The following is a 6,993-nucleotide window of genomic DNA, read 5'->3' as shown; positions in this document are numbered from 1 at the left end:
TATGGAACACAAATACAGTGAAGAAAACTGAGAAAATGAAATACAAATGCAGGTGGTGGGTGCTTCACGGTGTGAAGAAAACTGAGAAAATGAAATATTGCAATGAAGAAAATTGAGAAAATGAAAAACAAATGAGAGAGAATAAAAGCTGCAAACTGTAACGGTCAATGAAGAAAAACTAAGAAAATTAACGTTGCAAACTATAACGGTCAAAAGCTGTCAGGATCAAATTTTCAAAATGCTATTCTCTAAATAATAAGCCAAACACTATTGGGAAAATCCGTTTGAGAGTACAAATATAAATAATAAGCCAAACAGCCCATAACCACTAACCTAATAGAAATTAAAAAAGGTGAGTGGGGTGAGAGAGGCTCGAACTCTCGACCTCAGGATCACTCTAAGCTATGAGACCTACGCGCTAGCCAACTGCGCCACCACCCCATTTGCTGTAGGATCTGATTAAATAACAAATATAAAGTAGGATTCAGCTGATTAAGATATTTCAATTTNGCCAAATTTTGGCACCTAGGTAAATTGTTTATTGTGACAAACATATTTTGTCATAAAACATTTTAGTCATTATATTTAGTTATACATGCTATAACTACAAATTATTTTGTCACAAAAGAATTTATTTATTGCTACAAAAATAATTTGTCATAATATACGCTGAAATGGAGGTATTAATAACAAAATGTTTGAGTCAAAATTTAAGCGCCGAGATAAATTGTTTATCGTGACAAACCATATTTGTCATCAAAAACTTTAGTCACTATATTTAGTAATACATGTTATAATTACAAACTAATTTGTCACAAAAGAATTATTTATCACTATATATTCCTTTTGTCATACTTAATGAGAGGTTTTTTTATTTTATCATAATACCTATATTACTTGTGACGAAATAGCTTTTGACAAAATTAATTTTGTCACAATATAATATATTTCTTGTAGTGTTGATATTTGAAAAGTTAACTAAAAACAATTACACAAAAGAAAAAAAATTAAAATTAAAAAAATTATGGGCTAGCCCGGCTCGACCCTCACCAAAACTCGTTAGGTTAGGGTTGATGGGCCGGGCTGGGCCAACCCTTTTGGCCAAGAGGCAGGCTTGGTTGTTGGCGGGTCGAGTTAGGCCCGGCCTACCAATTTCCATAACTCGCTGCGGGCCAGGTCGGGTCAGGCCAGGCGTGTTATTTTTCCACCTCTATCTGGGAATATGTCTGAAAACTCTTGGACTACTAACACATCTTTGATCTCTTGATTGGGAACCACCTTGCTACGCACCATTTGGGCAAAAATACTCCATACATCTTTTTCTCAATTGCTTCCTGACCCTCATATTATTGATCATCACACTAACTGATAGCCATTTCTAAAACTAAACTTATCACATTCTTCTAAATTGAATCTCACTCTTCTCTAACGGTACTCATTCTCTACTTTATGTCTCCTTAGGAAATTTATACTTAAAATAATCTTCTAAATTGGGGACACTTAATATAACTAGATTCATACTTACCTCTCCCCATTTTAACAACTCTATCTGGATCGGTTATTTAACCATGGCTCTCTAGAACCCCATGGATTTGTAACTAATGTTAGTGGCTAGCACTGTATGCTTCTCAAGTGTGAGTCTCTTACTGTACCACATCTCTAATAGACTACCATTCTCTTTGAACCACTATGTAGGCCTTGCGCCCACTTACCTTCAAGTTTTTTCTTTCTAAGGTTAACTTCCCAATAGGTTTGCAGTCATTGGATTCAAAACTGATCTTGCTAACTTAGAGGCTTACTCTCTCGCTACTAAATATATGAGACTGCAACCTTGCTTCGTCTAAACTCGTGTGTACAACCCTAGTGGGATTAGGCATCTCACCCATATTCTCTACTGATTCTTACTATCAGATCAAAACACAACTACTATTAGTCATTAATAACAATCACCCCACACAAGTAAAAAGAAAATTACTTATAGTGGTCAGCTTACGGAGCATGTCATTGTGGCTTGAGAGGTACACTGTCACTTTTCTTAACCAGCTTCTGATCTAACTTTCTTTTAGAAAACATCTTAAGGTCTCCAAAATCTTGCTCTGATACCAAAAATGTAATGTCTCACTAGGCAAGTATTCAGTATTCACTGAGTATCCTATAGAGAGAATCCAGAGAATTACTAGTTTAAAAAGGGTGTTCGTCTAAATTTTTTATCCTTAATCTAGTTATAACATATTATTACACAAAAAATATTTCTCGTATTTATAAATCCACATTAAATTTATTCACTGAGACAGTGTGTGCAATCCTCTCGCCAGCTTGATGTCTTTCGACCAGTACAATCTAATACCTGCAAAAATAAGGAAAGCAACGGGGTAAGCTATAAATGCTCAGTAAGTAAACTGAATCTAATTATGCTTTTACTCCGTTGTCCCCATTTTCGCAGTACTACTTCTAAATTTCTACTTGCTTTCTCTCTTTATTCTCAGGCGTACTACTTAGCAGTCTTCTATTTTTCTCAAATCTTTCTAAATCCTTCTAGGGATGTGCTATTCTTTATCATTTTATTTCTCTTCTCTACTAGATTATAACTTTCTGTTTCTTTCTCTACTCAACAAATCTCTAAGTTTTCTTGCTATTTGTCATCTTTCTAATTTATGTTCTTTTCTAGCATGTATCTAATTTCTATTCTTTTCTTATATATCTCTAATTTCTTTTCTATTCTCGTAGGCTTCTATTTTCTTTTCTTCTCTATTCTCATGGGTTTCTATTTTCTTTTCTTCTCTATTCTCATGGGCTTCTATTTTCTTTTCTTGGCTAGCTAGACACACAATAATAAATAAACTATTTAATATATGCATAAATGCATAAGATGCAATGCAGATAAAATGCCTGATGCATATGCAAATGATCATGTTTGTATTCTTTTGAAAATTCTTTTCTTTTCTTTCTGAAATTCTTTCTGTTTTCTGTTTTCTTATTCTATTTTTCTTTCTTTCTGAAACTCTTTCTGTTTTCTGTTCTGGTTTGCCGATCGGACTAGGCTGAGGCATGGATTTGGAACCTTGGCTATGTGAGTGTATTATGAAATTCTTTCTAGGTACTATCCTCATCCACATGCACTTTTAGCGGACCGTACAATTCTTTTTTCTATTCTGAGGCCGCTCACTGATGACGAGATGCATGTGGGAAACTTCTGCATCTCTGTCGCCACTAGCTAACGCAGCAAATGCTCACAGGTTCCCCATCGCAGCAGTCCTCTGAAAACACGCTTTGTAAATCTACAAAATAACTAGCTAGACATTTCCAATAATTATAAATTTTTTGAAATATATGCTATGTTATGCTATGTCATGCATTTATATGTTGTTTATGCATGATCCAAAATACGTGTCTAACTTTGGCATGTACTCTATTAATTCTAAGGCTTTCATTTCTATACTTTTCTGAAAAGCCCAAAGTTCTATCCTAATGACACGCTTAACTTAAATTTTTTTCTATTTTATTCTTTATTTCTGAATTCTATGCATCGTGTGTACGTACGCCATTCTATAATTTTTACAAAATTCTTCTTCAATTCTATCATGATATGTAAAATGTACACGTACACAAGTGCATTAGCTCTCACAAATTCTACTCTTCTATAATTCTATTAGTGGGATATTAAAACGGCACAATTCAACTAGGGAATGAATTCTACATTTTGGGCAATCTAATTTCTCCTACTAAAATCTATGCCACAACTTAGGTATTAAGTCTACTAACTTGCCCAATTATGCTACTAGTTTTTCTCAAACTTATATCTCACATAATCATGTCATTAAACAACTCTCTAATATTTTTCTAATGTAACAAACATGCCTCGTACAACTTTCTAAATACAAATCTTAATGCCATAAATTTGTATTCTCTTACATGACCATCAACTTCAATTGTTATACATGCCCTTCTTTCTTCTTTTCTTTTGGCTACATTCTATACATTAATCTATATTGCCATATTAAGCATTGTAGATTCAATCTAACATATGGCACCACATATATACTTTGGCTAAATTCTGATTTCTTTCTAACATTCTTAACTAAACTTTTGGCCAATACAACCTATTCTCAAGATCTTCTAGCACAATTCTATAACTTGTAATATATAATAAGGCATCTAAAATGGTCATGTATTTAATACAAAACCAAACTTCTATTTCTTTGATGTTTCTTTTGATATCTATACTTGGGAAAGCTTTTCTATTCTTTATGCAATAAAATCACTTAGTACATATTTTTTGTAATTAATCTCAAAACAAGAAACAACAATATACTCATTTGGCCAAGCCATTATTTGGATGATCTTTCTAAATTCAAGTATACAAACTTGAGAATTTATTATGGCATATTGATATGTCATGACATAATTCTACCATTCTCTACTATCAACAATGCCATATCAAAGTAACAATTTAACATACAATTCCTTTCTAACACTTTCCCAAGGCCATTAGTTTCACAATTTCTAATTCAATAACTAAAATATAATGTGCTATTCAAGAAATATTAAAGGTTCAAGTAAGTTGAACCATGCACTAAGATTCATTTACCTCATTGAACTAACATGACCAAGTAAAATTCTAAATTTTAGCATAACAAAATGCACTCTTGAATACTAAAATTTGCATTTGGTTAAGGCTAACATAACCTTTATACTCCAATTCTTCCCTTTCTCTAACAATTTCTTCAATAAAATTTAACAAGCTCATGCATGCATTTCTCTTTGAATTTTCATCAAACAATTCACATGCACATGCAAATACTTAGTTGGCCACACTTCCACATCTCTCCAAATCCACCAAAATTGGAGCAAAAACTCACTAAATTTAACTTCAAATCTGGTAGGATTCAACACTTTAAAATTTCATCAACAATTCTTCCATATTTCATCCATAATTCCACCAAATCACCACATACACATGAACTACTTCTCATGGCTGGAATTTTACACATCATTCAACATTAAAACAGCCAATAATTCTCACCATACAATCACATACAAATATACAAGAGTCAATCTACACAATTATTGCTCAAATCAAAACTAAAATTGGATTTACTTACCTTGAATTTGTGCAACACTAATGATATAACCTCCCTTTGCTTAAATTCTCTTCCTCTTGGACCTAAATCATGTAAAACCATAAGAATTTAAAACTTTAAAGTTTAATCACACACCTTTGTGCTAGAATCTTTGGATGCTTTAAGATTGAAAATCTACAAAAATTTAAGCCAATTCCTATGAATTCTCTTTGAAATTTGGTGAAGAAGTTTGAGAGAAATTTGATGAGGGTTGGTGTGTACAAGGGATCGAATGACTAGGGTTTAGTTTATTGAAACTTTATATATATATATATATTCCCATTTTGCCCTTGCACTTTTATGATAATTCCAATTATACCATACGTGCATTTACCGATATACCCTTATTCTTTAATTTCTTTCTATTACTTTACGAACACGTATTTATCTCAGTATCACATCACATGTATTGTCCATAACCTTTCTACCACTCTATTCTCATGGCTAACACACTTAATACATTATATTTATCATACTCACTTTTCACTTGAACACGTGATTCTGTGTGAAATGACCATTTTGCCCCTATTGAAACTTTTATGGAATTCCTCTATAAAACTAGTTAAATATATTCACTATGAAAAATGTAATGTCTTACCAGGCAAGTATTCACTGAGTATCCTATACAGAGAATCCAGAGAATTGATAGTTTAAAAGAGGTGTTCGTTTAAAATTTTTATCCTTAATCCAGTTATAACATACTATTACAGAAAGATTATTTCTCACATACATAAATCTACATTAAATTTCTTCACTGAGACAGTGTGTGCAATCCTCTCGCCAGCTTGACGTCTCCTGACCACTACAATCTAATACTTGCAAAAATAAGGAAAGCAACGAGGTAAGCTATAAATGCTCAGTAAGTAAACCCAATTTTAGTTTTAATTTGAGCAATAATTGTGTAGATTGATTCTTGTATGTTTGTATGTGATTATATGGTGGGAATTATTGGTTGTTTTGATGTTGAATGATGTGTAAATTTCCAGCCATGAGAAGTAGTGCTTGAGTATATGGTGATTTGGTGAATTATGGATGAAATATGGAAGAATTATTGATGAAATTTTGAAGTGTTGAAAATTGTTGAAACTGGCCAGATTTAAAGCTAAAGTTAAAAAGTTTTTGCTCCAATTTTGGTGGATTTGGAGAGATGTGGAAGTGTGGCTAACTAAGTATTTGCATGTGTATATGAATTGTTTGACAAAAATTCAAAGAGAAATGCATGCATGAGTTGGTTAAATTTTATTGAAGAAATTGTTAGAGAAATGGAAGAATTGGAGTATAAAGGTTATGTTAGCCTTAACCAAATGTAAATTTTAGTATTCAAGAGTGCATTTTGTTATTCTAAAATTTAGAATATTACTTGGTCATGTTAGTTCAATGAGGTAAATGACTCTTAGTCCATGGTTCAAGTTACTTGAACCTTTAATATTTCTTGAATAGCACATTATATTTATTAGTTATTGAATTAGAAATTGTGAAACTTATGGCCTTGGGAAAGTGTTAGAAAGGAATTGTATGTTAAATTGTTACTTTGATATGGCATTGTTGATAGTAGAGAATGGTAGAATTATGTCATGACATATCAATATGCCATAATAAATTCTCAAGTTTGTGTACTTGAATTTAGAAAGATCATCCAAATAATGGCTTGGCCAAATGAGTATATTGTTGTTTCTTGTTTTGAGATTAATTACAAAAAAATGTACTAAGTGATTTTATTGCATAAAGAATAGAAAAGCTTTCCCAAGTATAAATATCAAAAGAAACATCAAAGAAATAGAAGTTTGGGTATTAAATACATGACCATTTTAGAAATGGATTGGTATGTGTTATACTGAGCCAACAAACACAAACATAAACCATATTTCAACTC

General features: G+C 32.2%; 1 non-coding gene across 1 annotated transcript; it reads right to left on the bottom strand.

Moving 5' to 3' along the window:
* Nucleotides 1-357: 357 nt before the first annotated feature.
* Nucleotides 358-441, bottom strand: TRNAM-CAU. Its single transcript is given in 2 exon segments — nt 358-393; nt 404-441. It is a non-coding gene; the product is annotated as a tRNA-Met (tRNA).
* Between the last annotated feature and the right edge of the window lie 6,552 nt (nt 442-6,993).

The sequence above is a fragment of the Pistacia vera genome, unplaced genomic scaffold (assembly GCF_008641045.1).
Source record: "Pistacia vera cultivar Batoury unplaced genomic scaffold, PisVer_v2 Contig27, whole genome shotgun sequence".
NCBI lineage: Eukaryota > Viridiplantae > Streptophyta > Magnoliopsida > Sapindales > Anacardiaceae > Pistacia > Pistacia vera.
This window is presented reverse-complemented; position numbering and strand designations above follow the sequence as displayed.